Below are 20,457 nucleotides of genomic sequence, written 5' to 3'. Positions count from 1 at the left end.
TGAAGCAGCACGAGGGCCCGACCATCTTCTGGCCGGATCTCGCTTCGTGCCACTATTCAAAGGACGTGTTGGAGTGGTACGAAGCCAACGGGGTCACCTTCGTGCCAAAGGAAATGAACCCGCCCAACGCACCGGAGCTTCGCCCAATAGAGAAATATTGGGCGATTATGAAGCAGGCCCTCCGGAAGAACTCAAAAGTTGTCAAATCGGAGGCAGACTTCAAGAGAAAATGGATTTCTGTTCCAAAAAAAAAACTACGACCTGACGTTGTACAGAACCTTATGGACGGGATAAAGAGGAAGGTGCGAGCATACGGGCTTGGGCTCGAAGTATGAATAAAAATAAAATGCCAAAAGTTGTTTAATAGTTTTTATTTTACTGTCTAAAATTTTCAAAAGGATCGGTCTACTGGACGAATTTCTACAGCGTTTTTTCCGTGATGCAATTTGATGTGACACACCCTTTATTTTCCGGCAAATACAGCGATAGTTTAGAAATTGGGGTACAAGGACAATCCAATTCTGGAGCAACAATATAAAAAGACCATTTGTTAACAAATGTTTGCGAGCTCTTTCCTTGCAAAACGCAGATCGCAGGTGCGAACCAACGAGAGGTTAAATAGATTTTCTTGTCCAGGTTTTCAACTAAAACCACAATAACAAAACCGGGGTCCTGAAGTGACAGATCAAACTCGATTATATACTGATTCGATTATACAGCCATTCCAAATACATTATACATTTTCCAAAAATGACGTTTTTCAAAAATTCATAACTTTTGAACTACCTAACAGATTTGGATTATCGACATATTAAATTGAAGACAATGAGCTAGTCTTCTAGAATATTTAATGGAATCTGATTCGCATAGATCTAGTCGCATAGGAATATCGAACAAAAACTAAATCATGTTAACTTTGAAAAATAATAACTCAAAAACGATAAAAAAAACACATCTCTGATTTTTGGACATGTTATGTAAAAATACTAAGCTTACAGAAAAAAAATATAAAAATGTATAGCGCCCGTGGTCCCGAAACCATGTAAACTAGAAAAAACGAACACAATCGATAATTACGAAAACAAAATCCAATTTTCTTGCGAGTAAAATATTTTTCCAAAAAAGATTAGCTTGTTCGCTTTAATTTGATATATCGATCATTTGAATCGGTCCAGTAGTTCAGAAGTTCTGAATGTTTCAAACAAATGCATTTTGGCTGTTCGGAATTTGAGACAAATGTGATTAATGTAATTTTTAGTTTTTCAACATGACAATATATTTGTAAATCATTTTTTGTGAAGTCAAATGAAAAAGAAAGCTCTATTGTATCCAAAAATCAAATTAATTTCGCGAAAAAGTACCATTTTGAGTAATGAGACACTGTTTAATGGCCACCAAAGCTTAAGTGTTCGGAATTTGAGACAAAACGGTATTATCTGATAATTTTGAAGAAATGAAATCATTATTCCCACGAAACACTTGCTTTTGAATACTTCTGGATAATCACGTCGGTCTCCCGCTCAGTCGGTGGTTATCGTGTTAATGGATAAACTTGTAAACTTCAACCATGATTTGGATAACCTTATCTCAATCATAATAACATGAAGCATCACTCTTTGCTCAAACTTATTTTGAAATCTACTTTGGATATATGTATGGGGAAATTATCATCAGATCAATATCGTTCACTCTTTCAGAGGCAGATCTTTGAGAGTTTTGATAAATTAAGTTCATCGTCCAAAATGAAACATTATCAGGTCAATCACGGAGAGCAACTACGATTTGTACAGTCTACCCAAGCTCAAGCTCAAGCTCGTCCAAAATTAAACATTATCCGGAATAATTTCGTGTCATTTTGCGGTATTAGGATTTCATGGTCGATATTAGTTCCTCAGTTTTTTCATGATGCTTGTGATTTCTTTCGGCAAATTATTTTTACTATTTTAACATTCTGAAAATGTAAGATTGCGATCACTTGGATTTTAACATGAAAGTACTTGCTGAAAGTATTGCGGAGTATACGTAGTCCTTCATTGCTCTAGCTGGTTTTCCGTTCCCACCTTACGAGAAACCGATCTCAAGTTTATCATTGTCTCCTCGCTAGAAGAGAGATCTAAAAAATGAAAAAAGAGTTACTTCGGATGTTCAACGAAAAACGTGAAATTTGTGGAACATCGAAACGAAGCCCCCAATCGGCCGCCATTTAAACACATTACCAACGAATGATATGTTAAGAAAGAGGAAAAAAAATCGGCGGTTCCCCCCAAGGGTATCGGATGAACAGTTCTTCGCGAAATGACTCCGAAGTATACATTTGCCACACTCGGAAGTAGCTGTACTTTGACATCCTGTTCCCTGGTTAGATCGAGAAAATAAAAAAAAGAAAATATTGCAATTGAGACCTAAGTCTTACTCCTAACAGCGAGTTGTCGACATCAAATTGCGGTGAGATTTGGTTCTTAACATAAAAAGCGTTGATTTTCATGCCGTCTCGTGTTTTTTGCACACACGCACACATTATTGTTGGTTTTTAATGTGTTGTCAAATTTGAAAGTTTTGATTATAACAAATGTGGAGGAAAATGTGGCTTTAGAGCTATTACGTCAAGAAGAAGAAACACGCTAAACCGCAAAGGTGGAAATATGAAAAGATGTTGCGCTGAAAAGTTTATTCTATATATAGTATAGGTTCCGCAACGACCAATTCTTTCCCTCTCTTTCTCTTTCTTTCTTTCATTCTCTCTCTATTATTTTCTCTCTATTATTCTCTCTCTATCATTCTCTCTCTATCATTTTCTCTTTCTATCATTCTCTCCTTCTATCATTCTCTCTCTCTATCATTCTCTGTCTCTATCATTCTTTCTCTATCATTTTCTCTCTCTACCATTATCTCTCTCTATCATTCTCTTTCTCTTTCTATCATTCTTTATCAATCTTTCTCTCTATCATTTTCTCTCTCTATCATTCTCTACTTCTATAATTCTCTCTCTATCATTCTCTCTCTATCATTCTTTCTCTCTCTATCATTCTCTCTCTAACATTCTCTCTATCATTCTCTCTTTCTATCATTCTCTCTCTATTAATCTTTCTCTCTATCATTCTCTCCTTCTATCATTCTCTCTCTATCAATATTTCTCTCTATCATTCTATCTCTCTATCATTCTCTCTCTCTATTATTCTCTCTCACTATCATTCTCTCTCTATTAATCCTTCTCTGTATCATTCTCTCCTTCTATCATTCTCTCTGTCTCTATAAATCTTTCTCTCTTTCATTCTTTCTCTCTATCATTCTATCTTTCTATTATTCTCTCTCTATCATTCTCTCTCTTTATCATTCTCTCTCTCTCTACCATTCTATCTCTCTATCATTCTCTCTCTCTATCATTCTCTCTTTCTCTCATTCTCTCTCTATCATTCTTTCTCTCTATCATTCTCACTCTATCATTCTTTCTCTATCTTTGTTTTTAATTTTTGTACCTTTCTTTTTATTTATTTCTCTCTCTCTGTGTCTCTTACTATCTTACGCTCTTTCTCTTTAACTTTCCCTATCTTTCTCTTTCTCTCTCCCTTTAGCTGTCGCTCTCTATTTCTATCGTTTCTTCTCTTTCTTTCCCTTTCTCTTTCTCTCTACTGGGAGGCTGCTGAGAATATCCCTCTGTGGGAGTTGGTTTGAAAGTGGCCGAACAATACTCAAATTTTATTTTCAAATTCAAAACTATCATTCTCTCTCTCTATCATTCTCTGTCTCTACCATTATCTCTCTCTATCATTCTCTTTCTCTTTCTTTCATTCTCTCTCTCTCTATCATTCTCTGTCTCTATCATTCTCTCTCTATCATTTTCTCTCTCTATCATTTTCTCTCTCTACCATTATCTCTCTCTATCATTCTCTTTCTCTTTCTATCATTCTCTATCAATCTTTCTCTCTATCATTTTTTCTCTCTATCATTCTCTTTCTCTCTCTATCATTCTCTACTTCTATCATTCTCTCTCTATCATTCTCTCTCTATCAATCTCTCTCTATCATTTTCTCTCTCTATTATTCTCTCTCTCTATCATTCTCTCTCTATTAATCTTTCTCTCTATAATTCTCTCCTTCTATCATTCTCTCTCTCTCTCTATCAGTCTCTTTCTATCAATTTCTTTCTCTATCATTCTTTCTCTTCATCATTCGATCTTTCTATCATTCTCTCTCTATCATTTACTTTCTCTATCATTTTCTCTCTCTCTATCATTCTCTGTCTCTATCATTCTCTCTCTATCATTTTCTTTCTCTATCATTTTCTCTCTCTATCATTATCTCTCTCTATCATTCTCTTTCTCTTTCTATCATTCTCTATCAATCTTTCTCTCTATCATTCTCTACTTCTATCATTCTCTCTCTATCATTCTCTCTCTCTATCATTTACTTTCTTTATCTCTCTCTCTCTATCATTCTTTCTCACTATCATTCTCTCTCTCTATCATTCTCTCTCTAACATTCTCTCTCTATCATTCTCTCTTTCTATCATTCTCTCTCTATTAATCTTTCTCTATCATTCTCTCTCTTTATTATTCTCTCTCACTATCATTCTCTCTCGATTAATCCTTCTCTGTATCATTCTCTCTGTCTCTATAAATCTTTCTCTCTTTCATTCTTTCTCTCTATCATTCTATCATTCTGTTATTCTCTCTCTATCATTCTCTCTCTTTATCATTCTCTCTCTCTCTACCATTCTATCTCTCTATCATTCTCTCTTTCTCTCATTCTCTCTCTATCATTCTTTTTCTATCATTCTCTTCCTATCATTCTTTCTCTCTATCATTCTCACTCTATCATTCTCTCTCTATCTTTGTTTTTAATTTTTGTACCTTTCTTTTTATTTATTTCTCTCTCTCTCTGTGTCTCTTACTATCTTACGCTCTTTCTCTTTAACTTTCCCTATCTTTCTCTTTCTCTTTTTCCATCTTTCTTTCTCTCTCCCTTTAGCTATCCCTCTCGTTTTTCGTTTTTTCTCTTTCTTTCCCTTTCTCTTTCTCTCTCTATCTTTCTCTCTACTGGGAGGCTGCTGAGAATATCCCTCTGTGGGAGTTGGTTTGAAAGTGGCCGAACAATACTCAAATTTTATTTTAAAATTCAAAACTATCATTCTCTCTCTCTATCATTCTCTGTCTCTATCATTCTTTCTCTATCATTGTCTCTCTCTACCATTATCTCTCTCTATCATTCTCTCTCTCTCTATCATTCTTTCTCTCTCTATCATTCTCTCTCTATCAATATTTCTCTCTATCATTCTATCTCTCTATCATTCTCTCTCTCTATTATTCTCTCTCACTATCATTCTCTCTCTATTAATCCTCCTCTGTATCATTCTCTCCTTCTATCATCCTCTCTGTCTCTATAAATCTTTCTCTCTTTCATTCTTTCTCTCTATCATTCTATCTTTCTATTATTCTCTCTCTATCATTCTCTCTCTTTATCATTCTCTCTCTCTACCATTCTATCTCTCTATCATTCTCTCTCTATCATTCTCTCTTTCTCTCATTCTCTCTCTATCATTCTTTCTCTCTATCATTCTCACTCTATCATTCTTTCTCTATCTTTGTTTTTAATTTTTGTACCTTTCTTTTTATTTATTTCCCTCTCTCTCTCTCTCTGTGTCTCTTACTATCTTACGCTCTTTCTCTTTAACTTTCCCTATCTTTCTCTTTCTCTTTTTCCATCTTTCTTTCTCTCTCTCCCTTTAGCTGTCTCTCTCTATTTCTATCGTTTTTTCTCTTTCTTTCCCTTTCTCTTTCTCTCTACTGGGAGGCTGCTGAGAATATCCCTCTGTGGGAGCTGGTTTGAAAGTGGCCGAACAATACTCAAATTTTATTCTCAAATTCAAAACGAGCTTAAAATTCTATTCTGTCGACGTTAAATTCAATTTTTTTTTCGTTCTGAATAATAATTCAGAACGAAAAAAAAATCTATAAAGAATAGAATTTCGTCGAAACATTCTATTCTTTCGATGTTAATTTCAATTTTATTTTTACAACGAGATTCTTGTACTACAAAAACTATGCTGGTATATTCCAATATGCTCTAAGTTTTAGCTTAGGTAAGTAACATTCAGTTTTCTATATGTATGTGTGTTACACAACTATTAAATTTAATAGACTGCAAACATTGCTTCTGTCAAAGCAGTGTTAAATCCCAAGTTTTCATTGGCCCGATTTATGCTCCTCAAATTGTACCGAGCAAAAGGGGCAACGAGAGTAACAACGGAATACAAATTGAATACAAGCCAAATATTGCGTCGTGAGCCCCACTTCTTCTGTTTCTACATGTGTTCAACCATTCCATGCCGAACCGATATAGTGGTTCTCAGAATTTCGTAAAAAGGTGTCTGTTCTTTATCGCAAAATATTAGTATTTTTCCAAGATAGAAAATTCAATACTTTTGAACTTCTGAACCGATTCAGATGATCGACACATCAAAATAAAGACAATTAGTTTCAAGGCAAAAGATTTTTTTGAAAAATATTACGCTTGCAAAAAATTTGGATTTTGTTTGCGTATTTATCGATTGTATTTGTTTTTGTTGTTTTCATGGTCTTGGATTAAAGGGCGCTATATTTTTGTACACTTTTTCTGAAGATTGAGGATTTTTTACATAACATACCCAAAAATCAGGGATGTGATTTTTTTCATTTCTATGTTATGATTTACCACAGTCAACCGATGATGGTCCGAAAAATCATTTTTGCCTTCTCTTCCAAAAATTACATTTTCAAAAATTCATAACTTTTGAACTACTAGACCGATTCAGATAATCAAAATATGAAATTGAAACCAGTGAGCCAGTATTTTTTTGAAAATATTACACTTGCGAAAAAAAATGGATTCTAGTCGCATGAATCTAGTCTAGTTGCATAGGAATATTGAACGAATACTCAAAGCAAGTTAAATTTGAAAAATCATAAATCAAAAGCAAAAAAAAAAAAAGATACACCTTTGATCTTTGGACATGTTATGTAAAAAAACCTCAGCTTTCAAGAAAAAATATAAAAAATATAGCGAGACCGAAAAAACTATGAAAAACTAACACAATCAATAATGACAAAAACAAAAATCCAAACTTTTCGAAGTGTCGAATTTCATGCCAACTTGGCAGCACCATCTCAGACAGTAGAGAAACGTTGTGGGTGTAAACAACTGGGTCTTTCAAGAAATTTGCATACTTGAAATACTTATAAAAAATATTAAACAACATTTTGAAAAGGACCAAAAAATGTTTCTTGATTTTGCACAAAAAATTATAACTCATAAACTGTGATACCTACAAAATTCTGTTCAAAAGGTAGGAAAACGTAGGAAATTGTTCCAATTGTCATTTAAAAAAATGCCAAATTTTTTTTTTAATTTTGCTGAAATTTTTTTTCTAAAATTAAAATTCATTTTTCTCAAACACGTATTTTTTAAAAATTCTGAAAAAAAATATATGAGTTACATTTTCCAACAAGTCGTCCATACATCGGATATCGGCACTTTTACAGGGAAAATGTTTTTCTAACAACAACTTTTTCATGTTTTCTTCGAATAAATTACAACTAATCCTAGTTGTGTTTAAATTCAAGATAGTGATATAGTGTATTCGACAAGGTTTTAGATCTCATTAAAATATGAACTTTTGTCGAAGACGTCATCGTATATAGTTTCTGGAATATAAGGCATTTTTGTATGGAGACTTCTGAAAAAATAATGTTTTACACGTAACATTTTTGTGTGTAAATTCTCGCGTTTGACATGTTCTAGACATGTCTCCAAATATAAAAAAGCCAGCAGAGCATGTAAATCGCGATAATGTAAACTTAACAATGTTACGAATTGAACATTAATAGTAATTAATCAAAGAAAAACATGAAAAAGTTGTTGTTCGAAAAACTTTTACCGCGTCAAACTGCCCATCATCCAATGTACGGATGACTGGTTGGAAATTGTAGGGTCTATTTTTTCAGAATTTTAAAAACACATGTTTTCGAGAAAAATGAATTTTAATTTTCAAAATATTTTTTTTCAATGAATTTTTTTTTAAAGTTTGTTTTATATTTTGCAATGAAAACCTAAACAATTTCCTACATTTCATTCCTTGATCAACTTTTTGTAGATCTCTCAGTTTTAAATTAGAATTCTTCACAACAAAGTAAAAAAAACCCAAAATGAAAAAAATTCTCACTAAAAATTCATCAGACCTAAACTTTTTTTTTTGCAATTCTTGAGATATTTTTGAAAACATCAGTGTTTTCGGACCGATTGAATCAACGCGCAAAAATGATTGTTCTGATTTCACGGAACAAGGAAAAATAAACAAAGGCGCGGATTGCGTTGAAGCATTCCAATATTTTGGCAATGGCTGTCATAAGGTGGGTTGAAAGATAATGTATACAATATATATATATATATATATATATATATATATATATATATATATATATATATATATATATATATATATATATATATATATATATATATTTTTTTTTTTATCACGTCAGTTCATCATTCCTACTAAAACTTACCCCGAATTTCAACTTGCCCCGGTGTACCTTATTTTTTTTTGAGAATTTGAGAAAAAAAAATGGTTTTTTATTTCTAATAATTTTTTTTTCAGCGAAATTGAAAAAAAAGGTAGTTTTTTATGAAAATTTAAACAATTTCCTAAATTTTGTCCTCTAACCAGAATTTTCAGGTATTAAAGTTTTTGGGTAATAACTTATTGTAAAAAATCGAGAAAAAATGTTTGGCCCTTTTTCAAACAGTAGTCTATCGTTCTGAATCATATTTCGGACACTTTGTTCTAATATCTTGGAATGCTTGATGCACTGATGATATAACTATAAAATCAATATCACAATTGCTTCTTTAAGGTAATCCCTATGTTTCACTATCACTTCATTTGAGAATTACATTTTCATTCAAAATCTAAAATCCACTCATTATCGATTGTGTTTGACGTTCGCTTATCGTGAGCACGTAGAATTTACCCCTTCATCAATATTTAAATTTGTCTCGTGTTTCATCAGTTCTCATCCTCGTTATCAGGTTACGGTGATTGCTTGGTAAGTGTTTCGCAGTGACTATAAAATATAATCAAGTGAAATGTTATTTTCGTTCAAAAAATTACAAAATAAAGTGTACGAAATTTGAATTCAATCTGTCCGAAATTTGATTTTTTCATAAGTGGTGTCCGAAGTTTGATTTTTATTCGCTTGATTTGAAAAGCATTTTATTCGATGATTTTTTTATGTTTTCAATCAAATAGGTACCAAAGTAGAAAGCTTAAAAGCAAAATGAACGAATTTATTAAAAATATCAACCAAATAATACCTGTGCATATTATTTGGTTGATATTGTTGAGACATGTTTTCTGCATCATATGCCTTAAGCGTCCTTAATATGATTCAGAACGGTAATTCCTTTTTGAATATTTCAAGTATGCAAAGTTGCTTAGAAGACTCATGTCTTTACACCCACAACGTTTCACTGCTATCTAACATGGTGCTGCCAACCCCTAAGAAGAGTTGGCATGAAATCCGTCAATATTTTTTTTCGGATTTTTTAAAGTTCCGACTTATTTGCATGAATTATCAAAATTTATTTTACTTATTTCTTCATTTTTGAGAAATATTTCCTTGAAAAAATAGAAGTGGGTCATATCTTTGACATAACCGCAAGGTGGATGTAGGACTAACGTTGACTTAGCAATCAATAAGTAACGTTCAAAGGGGGAATCGATTCCTACTCGAAAATACCCAGCTCAAATAGTACCCACTCCCCAAGCCCCGACAATTCGAATCATCGTTGATTCGGAGCAGGATTTTTAACGCTTGAGAAGGAATGGATTCCTCCTCGGAATTACACAGCGAAAATAAGACCCCCTTCCCAACAATTCCAACTTCCCAATAACGACGATCGATTGCAGCATTCGTAAACAAATAATTTTATAACGCTGCTTTTATAAATGTGATTTCTTCAATATGTTATATAATATCTACATTGATCATATCCACTACACCGTATCATACCATATCAAATCCATAGTCAACCCGAGTACAAAAGTAATCATTGCTTGCATCTAATTTTCTATGCCAATTTCCCCTGGCTCCATGGTTTTGAAATCTGTGTTAGGGAAACATTCCGATTTCCAGATACGCAAGCGAGTACAAAAGAACCCACATCTATTTTGCAATGCCGATTTCCCCTGGCTCCATGGCTTTGAAGTCTGTGTTAGAGAAACATTCATCCATTCCAGCGATCGTACCTCAATCGTTGCGCAATTATAACTGAGTGGATTTCCAAGCGGCACTCGCTTATATACCGATTGGTGTGATTTCAATAGTCTGTTTTGAAAGTAATTTTAGGGCTATTGAAACAAATTTTTGGATCAAAAATTAACAAGCGTATAATGCGTAGACATTTTATCTTTCGAATGAATTGTTTATCATACTATTTCGTTCAGTTGTTTAGGAGCTATTAACGCTCAAAATCTCGTTCTCCGATGTAACGCTTTCGTTTTCGAAAGTTTGAACTTACACTCCAGTATAGAAATGAAAGACGTAGTCCTACGTCAAAATGTTCAGCTTTACACTTCATTAAAAAAACATTTGTGTTCATTGATTCAACATATCGGGACTGCAACTATGGAGATGCATGAGATCTTTTTGGATGAATAATAACACTTAAAAATTTTAAACGTTTACCCAAAAACTCTTTAATTTGCGCTCACGAAATCCAGAAAAAAGAATCGGTCAAGCGGTTCAAAAGTTACAATTTAAAAAAAAAATGGGCGTTTTAGTTTAAAAATTCGATTTTCCATACCTCCCTAGTTCTGTTTGATGAACACTAAAAGTGAAATAAAACAATACACGTTTATAAAATTTTTCGGAAATATTTTTTTTCAGTGAAACTTTGTACATATTATATTCAAAATACTATAATAAGCCGAATATATCAAATTCACATATTTTGTATGTAAGAAAATATTGTCAATCAGAAGTTATTCCGTGGGGTGCACACTTTATTTTATCTAGTACTGTTTATGGATAAAAATATTTCATTGAAAATAATTTCCCTCCGCTTTTGTGTTCAAATGAAGCTTTTGTAGATTACAGTTACAGTGAGTCAACATTATGTTCTGGTTCGTAAACATTCAACAAAGAGCGAGAATAGAGTCTCGCATGGACTTTCCACGAAACATTTTTGAATTGAACGTAAAAAGTCTATGGACTGCCAAAAAAGCGTTAATAATCCTCGAAAACATCTCTGTATGCATCGTTATAGTTAGAGGGTTAGATTCCATCTATTCCCGCCCAAAAATTACATAAAATGGATCCATTCTTCACTGACGAAACTCAATTATCTGGTCGGTGGCAGAGGAAGTGTTTCGATCCTTTTATCAACGTCCAACAAGCAACCAACGAGACGGGCAGTGGGAGACCAGAGTACCGGTAATAGATCGGAAAACGGAAGGAACCACGCTCACGTACCGAATCGAGAATGGCCACTCTACCGTGCACTTCCAGAGCTGCTGCTGCTGCGTGAGCCGGAAACTTCAAAAGGCGACAGCAAATTGATTCAATTATAAGCCATTCCCTCTCGCAGTTCTCACTTTCATCATTCACCGTCAGTCGCTGGCTAGAATCGATGTGGCCTTCGCCTCCCCATAACACCTCCCGCCCAAACAGAACTAATTTCGGGTGCCATTTCCGGGAACCGTTTTTTATCCTTTTTCCTTCTCCAGCAAACAGCCGGAGAGTGTATTCTACTTTCGGTGAGCACATGACACATCGAACAGATCTGTGGCACTTTTCCGGGGATGAATCCTTTTATCCCTGGCAATTTCTCCATCCTCGATCACTCGGAACGAAAATTCCAGACCCGAACAGGGGGAGAGAGCGCCCCCGGAAGAGGATAATTTGTTTGTATTGTTATGTCTCTGTTTGCCGTTCGCCACTCTATGCCGAGGTCTTCTCGATGCGAAACCACGTTGGAAAAAAAAAGGAAAAAGTTCTCAAACTGTAAGCTCACCCATCTTCCTCCGACATCCTTCCCCGATGACATTTATGCCGGAGACAGTTTCGCTTTCATTTCCTCCTATTTCCTGTTCCGGTCATAAGAATACACATAAACACCCACCGAGCCTGGGGATGAGCGAACAAAGAGTGTGTGGTATGGGTGTGACTGCGGAGCAGCCCACACAGGACCAAAAGTGCAGAAAACATATGAAGGTTATGGCGAAACGAATATTTCCTCGCCGAATAATGAATTTAATTTGGAACCGTGGTACCCCTCCTTAGAGTGGGAGCCCCAAACCAATGACTGCGACGAAGAGGACGACGATGATGATGATGATAGGTTGATATAATGCAATTTTACGGGAGACGGTTTTGCGTACTTTGTTATAATAATAGCCTCAGGCTATCGAGATGGGGCGCTGGGGCGTATAAGATCCCCTAAATTGGTTTCAGAATGTCTGTTCTGTTCGGAGCGGGAAGATATTGCATCGAAGGCGACCGAACATTAGAATCATAGGCGCTTAAATTCAGCGAAATATGCTCCCATCGAAGGTTCGCTCTGATTCGGTGAACTTGATACTGATACCCACGCATCAATAGTGGTGAGTGTTGATGAACTTAATTGGCTTCCCTACGCCGCAAACCAAGGGCAGCAGTCTAGAGTCGTACAGAAATAACTCACGTCAGAATCCCGCAATCTGCCCTTGATACCGGCGACTCATATTTCTCCGGACTAGTTCACAACGAACCAGCTGCCGCGTTGTGTCAATAACACGCGACGCTTCGGAGACCTTACACCGACTATGCCACATCTTCTTCCATCATTTCATAATCCCCGCATAACCTCAACCGTCGTCTTCGTCGTCTGAAGCTGACGCTGACGAGTTTAGTGTTTTAAGTAGCACAAGAAGTCGACTGCGATGTGCGAGAGAGTTGAAGAAAAAAAAAACTGATAGTTATTAAATCTGCGCGTTGTATCATCGGACCCCCGACCAACGTCGGGCGTGGGATGGGATCCAATGACAAGTAATTATAAAATGACGACCAGCAGATTGTTGCGCAACTTCAATACCTCACGCGTACTCGCAACGGCGGAAGGCGGGACACATTTCCTCAATTCTTCTTTATTGATGCTGCAGAATAGAAACAGAACTCCCCAAACTCCAACGCAGCAATGTAATTGTTTTGAGCAGTCGGAAAAGTTTTTACGGCCCTTCTTTTTCTGGGGTGCTCTTCCAGCTATCCACGGAAAACAATTCGCGATTATTTCGCCATTCGCCAGCGGAGACAATGGAATCATTGCGGATGAAGTTATGGCTTTAATGTTTTTCTGCTTTTGTGTCGTCGACAAGGGGAACTATTGTTGAAAAATTATTTCGCAGACGCGTGCAATTTTGCGGGGTTCATAGTTTCGGTTTTACGCAAACTAATTACTCATTTGAAGTTTATGAATGAGCGTTGTTAAATTTTGTGGAACAGGATTAGGGTTACTCGCCAGATGTTGAACGCTTAAAGCAGTAAGAAATTCGAAAAAATCAAATTTTTGACGTAGGACTACGTCTTTCATTTCTATACCGGGGTGTAAAATCAAAGTTTCGAAAACGAAAGCGTTACGCCGGAGACCGAGATTTTGAGCGTTAATAGCTCCTAACCAACTGAACGAAGTGGTATGATAAACACTTCATTCGAAAGATAAAATGTCTACGCGTTATATACTTGTTACTTTTTGATCCAAAAACTTGTTTCGCCTTAAAATTGTTCTCGAAACAGGCTATTGAAATCACCAATCAGTATATAAACGATCGCCGCTCGGAAATCCACTCAGTTATAATTGAACAGCGATTGAGGTATCATCGCAGGAATGGATGGATGTTTCCCTAACACAGACTTCAAAACCATGGAGTCTGGGGAAATCGGTTTTGCAAAATAGATGCAAGCTGCTGGTACTTTTGTACTCGTTTGCGCTTTTGAAAATTTGAATGTTTCCCTAACATAAACCATGGAGCCTGGGGAAATTGGCATTGCAAATGAGATGCAAGCTGCGAGTACTTTTGTACTCGCTTGCGTTTTTGCAAACCGGAATGTGTTTTCCCAACACAGATTCCGAAACCAATAAGTTGGGAAAATCGGCATTCCAGATCTCGGCAGTACTTTTTATACCCCCATGCATTTTTACACTCCGGAATGTGTTTTGCTAACACGGTCTACAAAAGCGGGTACGAATGCAACGCTTTGGCTCGGTTATCCAAGACTGCATGCCCCTTCATGTCGCAAGCTCAATGAACTTCTACGCATACCGTTGGATGATTAGGCAAAATGTTGATAACTATTCGCTGCGATAATCACTACCATAATGCAAGAATTGACCCAAATTGGGATTTGTTTCGTGAATTGTTTCATTCATTCGCTAATTTAATCAATAATTTAATCATCAGTTTTGCGCAGCGGCGATATCGTACCCAATGAGGAACATTCGAAGTGCGATTATTGCTAATTGAAAAAACACAAATGACTACTGATCCAACGGCAGTCCTACGTTAACCTTGCGGTCATATCATAGATATAACCCATCCATAGTTTTTTTCTTCATATTTCTGAAGTTTAGGCATTCAAGAATATACCCTAGAACAGCGGTACTCGACCTGATTTACAGAGGAACCACAAACACGTGTTAGTCATGGTGTCGTGGGTCGTAAAACAGGAAGTGGGTTGTATCTGTGGTATAACCGCGAGATTGACGTAGGACTATCGTTGATTTAGTGATCATTTGCTTGAAGTTGAATCTGAATCCATTCTGAATGAATGAATAAATGAATGTTTGGGGGACTTCGAAAACGAGAGCGTTTAGTTGGAAGCCCAAGGTTTTATGCATCCAATATTGGATACGAAAATATTCTACTGATGGGGAAGAATAATCTTCAGAAGCTATCCTATTAATTGCACTTGATTGCAAAATCATAAAACGAAATGCATTTGATCGCAGTAAAGCCTGTCCACGTTAAATTTCGGACACCAAGATGATGCCAGTAAAACAAAAATCACGTAATACAATAAAACCGATAGTTTATTTCAGTAAAATCGACTTATATCTAAAACAAGGAAAGCTTACTTCGATGTTAATTACGTTGTCTGTAAATTCACGAACTTTCTTGGGAACATCTGCCAATAGGTTCCGTACAGTATCCTCAGGTATGCTGGCGGCGACGCTTTTCCATCTCCTCTTGAAATCATTAATGCCATTCGCTTTCTGCTTAGTTTCGAATAGTTTTCGCTTAATCAGAGCCCAGTACTTTTCCACTGGGCGAAGTTCTGGACAGTTCGGTGGTTTTGCTGTTTTTGGCACATATTTGCATTATACCATTCTAGGATGGATTTTGCATGGTGATAAGAGGCCAAATCTGGCCAAAACAACGCTGCAGAGTCGTAGCTTCTTATGAATGGTAGCAACCGCTTCTGGAGACATTCCTTCTCGTAGACATCTTTGTTGATAGTGCCGGTATAGACGAAAGATTTGGATTTCGGCCACAACTGCATATGTCCTGTCAAACCAAGTATTTTTTGGGGAATTTAGACTGCTTCTTGGCCCGGAAACACTCGGCAACGGCATTCCTTCGCATTGCAATATAAAAAGCGGAAGCTGTTTGAAATCTTCGAGAACATTAGTTTCATCGTCCATTATGGTGCATGAACATTTTTGCAAAAACAGGGTCTAGAGCATCTTAGCACGACTTTTTGCAGTGAAATTTTTCTTATCATCACGATTGGGCACTTTTTTCACTTTGTAAGCCTTCAGTCCATGGCTCTTCTTCACTTTTTGTACATATGATTTTGATTTTCCAACCTTTCGAGCCACATTTTTAACTGAAAGGTTGGGATGTTTCTCAATAATGGCAACCACCTTTCGGTCCATCTGTCGGGAGCATACTTTTCGATTTGTTCCGCTTCCAACCTTCCGATCCACAGTTAAGCGCTGGTCAAATGATTTGCACACACTGAACACGGTACTCTTCGGCAGTGTTAGCTTTTTGGCGAGATCGCGTACCGACAGTGTTGGATTTTACTGCCGTTCGTGCAAAATGCGTGTGCGTACTTCCACTTGATTCGATGCCATTTTACCAAACTGAAGAAGAATGTAAACAGGTTGGACATCGAAATAAAGAGGAGGGTTTCAGCTGTCATAAGTGAAATATTTCATTGATAAGTGAAATATTTCATAAACTACACTGAAAGAAAAGTGTTAGAAATTTAACGTGGGCAGGCTTCAGTATATCTCTGACTTGCACTGTGATCACGCGTATTCTAGAACTTGCCACTCAAAATGCATTCAAGGCGTGTTATTTGGCATAGAAATCTCAACTAAGTACTAATAAAAATGACGCAAGTAATACTACGTTGAGACGGCGAAGTTCCTCTAGGAACGTTAGTGCCATTGAAGAAGAAGAAGAAGGCTTTAGTATATGAATAGAAAACATTAATATAAACTAGAATCGCTTGAATGTAATTTGTAACTCCAAGAGGTACTGACAGATTAACGCAACGATAACATCTTTCCGGATCTCAATTTTCGATGCTGGTACTCTCTTGGTCGGCTTCTCTTCTCCTCCTGATGGATCGGCTATTCTGACTTTTTGATACAGGCAACTTTGGTAGACCGCAGCCTAACATTTGAACAATTGGTCGCCCGCAATGCCCAAAAGTTTGGCCACCCCTGATCTATACACAGTAGATCTGAGAGCTAATAATAGAGATAATTTTTGTTTTTTTGTTTTTTTTCCAATTTTATTCGAAAATCCATTATATTTTTCATTTTACAGAAATGGAACACGCAGGTCATTTCCTCGGGCGTATTTTGTTGCCTAACCAAACTGGAAAAAGAATGAATAGAATCGCTTCCGCCATTCAACCAAATACACCCAGCAACGTGTGGGACCGAAGACGTGTAATGTTGTGATGAATCTAATTAAGAACTTCATTATACGTTTGTACACACGCGCTGTAATGTCATGATAATGCATTGCGTTTTGACCTGGCAATAACAAAGGCTGTGTCGGCTTTGTCCATGATAGCGTCTCGCAAGTGAATGTATTCTTCCTCAGATCGCTTTTGTTGATTGTGTCGTAGGAATCGCAATCAATCGCTCTCTGCCTTCACGTACATGTCGATCATAAATTGTTGACACACCTAACGACTGGCGTTGTCCTGACCATGACGAGAATCTGTCATTCAACAATGTAAATAAATTCGTTCTGTTCTGAAAAACGAACGACGGTTTATTTTTTGAATATTGTTTATACAAACAAATTCAAATCGCGATTAAAAATAGGGTATTGAGGTTGAAACTTGGAGTTATTTATATGCTTTCAAATTCAAGAAAAAAAATATTTCCAGGAATTCGACAACCTGGACACAGTGTTGAACGTTGAGCATTGAGCGTTTCCGTCTCCGTTTCTGTTACCGTTTGCGCTTTTTCACTCTAACACGACCACTATTTTTAAAATTGTGAAAAAAGTGACTTCCTATTTAGCCTCTGTTTCCCCCTTTTGTAACACTCATGAACCTCGCCGACCAGTAGAGAACATGGTTAGAGAGTTATAGTATACACTTCAATGCCTAAGTTGCCAAAACCATGAATTTTAAACTACACATATCAAATGCTTGAAAAGTTTCTGGAACCCCTTCTAATGAAAAGGACAGTTTTAGGTTACGGAAGTTTTCAACAAATGGAATATGAGCTGAAAAATAACAACGCCTGAAAATTTATAATTTATATAACATTTTAGTGCATCCGAATTATTGAAGAACTGTTAGAACATTTTATCAGGCGTTGTGAAAAATAGCGACAGTGAAAAATTCGCAGCTGTTTTTATTATAAAGCTCATTGCGAATATGCACTTTCTTAATATTAGTTTTGAAAATTACAATGTCAAATGGCCACCGATCACACAATATTTTTAATGGTATTTTTCAAAGGTAAAGATTATGCAAATGCTATCAATTTGACAACATAACATGAGTAACATTCAAATGCAAATGTTTTTGAAGATGGTTTTTGGAAAACAACACCTATAATTGACTTCTGGCTAGAATTCCTTAGACTGTTCAACAATTAAAGAGGTACCTTACTAGGTGTTTAGGAAAACCTGAGCTAAAAATATGTTTCCTCGTCAGTTCTAAGTTCATCAGTCTTTTAATGTTGCAAACTTCTTGTGTCCCAAATAAAGTTTGTTGAGTATTGGAATGTTTTTCCGAGCAAAGCTTGAAACTTTGAAGCCCCCAAATATTGTTTTGGCAGTAAAACTTTTCCATTTCCCCGGCTCCTTTCCCAACACAACAGCCGAATCGTATTGCTTCGGGGAAATATTTTCCCCGAGAAAACTTTACTCCAGTTTTATATTGGACCCGCGCCGAATGTAAACTTTGTGTTGTTTCCATTCACCTTCCTCCACTCGAACTCCTTTCGATACCAACTTTACGGCGTAAGAGAGTTATTAAGCGTACAGGGCGCAATAATCGCGTATAAACAACTTCACACTTTTTTACGGCTCACCCAAGTTAGAGGCTCTTCTTTGCGTTCGTTCGAAAAACTTGCCTTCCACGTGACCGAAAGAGTTGAGTAACTCCCGCGAGAATTCCACACATTTATTTTGTTACTGGTTTCTGGTTTCGGTTTGCCCGTTCGGTGTCGTTTGGAGGCAGAGCTGCCACGACGTTCTACATCTGCCCGCCCTTCCTTTGCGATTCGTGAAAATCTGAGGACGGAGGGCACAATTTATTGTGCTCGGAGGTGTGGAAGCACTTTATCTAACGAACGCGGTTCTGATTAGCACTGCGACTCCGGAGCAAACGCGTTGAAGGATTGAAAGAGTTAATTAAATCTCGACTGAAGTTACGATTCGCGAAATGGCGAAGTCGCTGGCGTTAATAAATTCCGAAGGGCGGCTTTTCTCGGCGCGACACCGTATCTTAATGGGGAGAAAAAGGGCATTAAGGAGCTACAACTCTCGAACGCAGTGTAATTCGATGTGGTCGGCGAATGCGAGAATTGTCAGAAAGATACAACAAGAATGTAACTAGCTGAGAAAAGGTAATTGATTGTTAGATTACAATTTATCGAAAGAAAAAAAAACTGCGAAGTAACATCGAGAGAGTTGAATCACGGATGAAACGAATCGAAACAACCAGGCTTTAATTTAGAGAAAAAGATAAACAATTTATATTGAAAAATCTGTAATTTTAGAATATTTTATGGTCGAGAAAATATCGTCTAACGAGTAAAAAACATGACAAAGCGGGTAAATATTAAAAAAAGAAAATGATTGACGCAACAGATGAAACGAAGAGAACTTCAAACAAAGAAAACCGAATCCAGTAAATTACTTTGAAAGAAAGACCAATATAATAAAAAAACGAATAACAAAAACTAAGAAATTAATGCTATGCTTAGGTACATGAAGAATTATTAAATTGTTTAAAAAAAAATTAGAAAAAAAATTCAAGAAAAGAGTATATAAAATGGAAAAAAATATCTCAGGCCATAAGTTATGAGCATTTGCTGAATAACTTATAAAATTTTATTTTGTTTATAATCAATCGAAATTTTTTATCTCTGAATAAAAGCATTTTTTTTTAAATTTCCAAATTACTTTGTTTTCAAGACTTCACATTTAATGTTCTAGGTAAGATTCATTTCATATTTTGTTAGCTTTTTTTTTTTTTAATTCGTTTATTTTTACAGGCTCAGTTACTTAAGTTTAAAGGAGCAGAATTCTTAAATATATTTTTAAAACTATATATATATAAACAATTTTCTTACATCTATGGTTAGTAAGGTGGAAAACCGATTACTCGCGGTGTACTCGAGTTTAGAAGGGTGACATATTTTTAGGAGAAGGATGGGATATAAGGAAATTGTAACAATGTTGATGAGCACTCAATTCTTAAATCTATTCGTATATCTATAGTTTATTTACATTTCAACTTATTCTACTATTTATAGCAAGGGGACGAATTACCCGCAAAGGAAGGAAAGGAGGGTATTAGGATGTAGGGACAATCACACACGAAGATCTATAGCTTTAAGGAAAACATATATATGGGACATGTAATCAAGGTCTAACCGAGCCAACACATCTCTCACCGGCACATTGGGCTGTCTTCCTCGGGCCCGAAGGGAGTTTTCTAAATTCGATCTGGCGACCAGATACACCTCGCACGACCAAACAACGTGCTCGATGTCGTGATAACCCTGGCCACAAACGCAGAGATTGCTGCTGGCAAGATTGAAACGGAAGAGTAGTGCATCTAACGAACAGTGATTGGACATGAGTCGGGAGAAGGTGCGAATAAAGTCCCGACTCAAGTCCAGATTTTTGAACCACGGTTTGAGGCTAACCTTAGGGATAATCGAGTGAAACCACCGGCTC

General features: G+C 36.3%; 1 protein-coding gene and 1 pseudogene across 7 annotated transcripts in view; one reads left to right on the top strand and one right to left on the bottom strand.

Moving 5' to 3' along the window:
* Positions 1 to 20,457, bottom strand: part of LOC129774817 (probable G-protein coupled receptor Mth-like 1) — a 379,271-nt gene that overhangs the window by 145,136 nt on the left and 213,678 nt on the right. The window lies entirely within an intron of this gene.
* On the top strand, positions 14,468 to 14,647 carry LOC129780996 (U4 spliceosomal RNA; annotated as a pseudogene).

This window comes from Toxorhynchites rutilus, chromosome 3 (genome assembly GCF_029784135.1).
Source record: "Toxorhynchites rutilus septentrionalis strain SRP chromosome 3, ASM2978413v1, whole genome shotgun sequence".
Lineage (NCBI taxonomy): Eukaryota > Metazoa > Arthropoda > Insecta > Diptera > Culicidae > Toxorhynchites > Toxorhynchites rutilus.
This window is presented reverse-complemented; position numbering and strand designations above follow the sequence as displayed.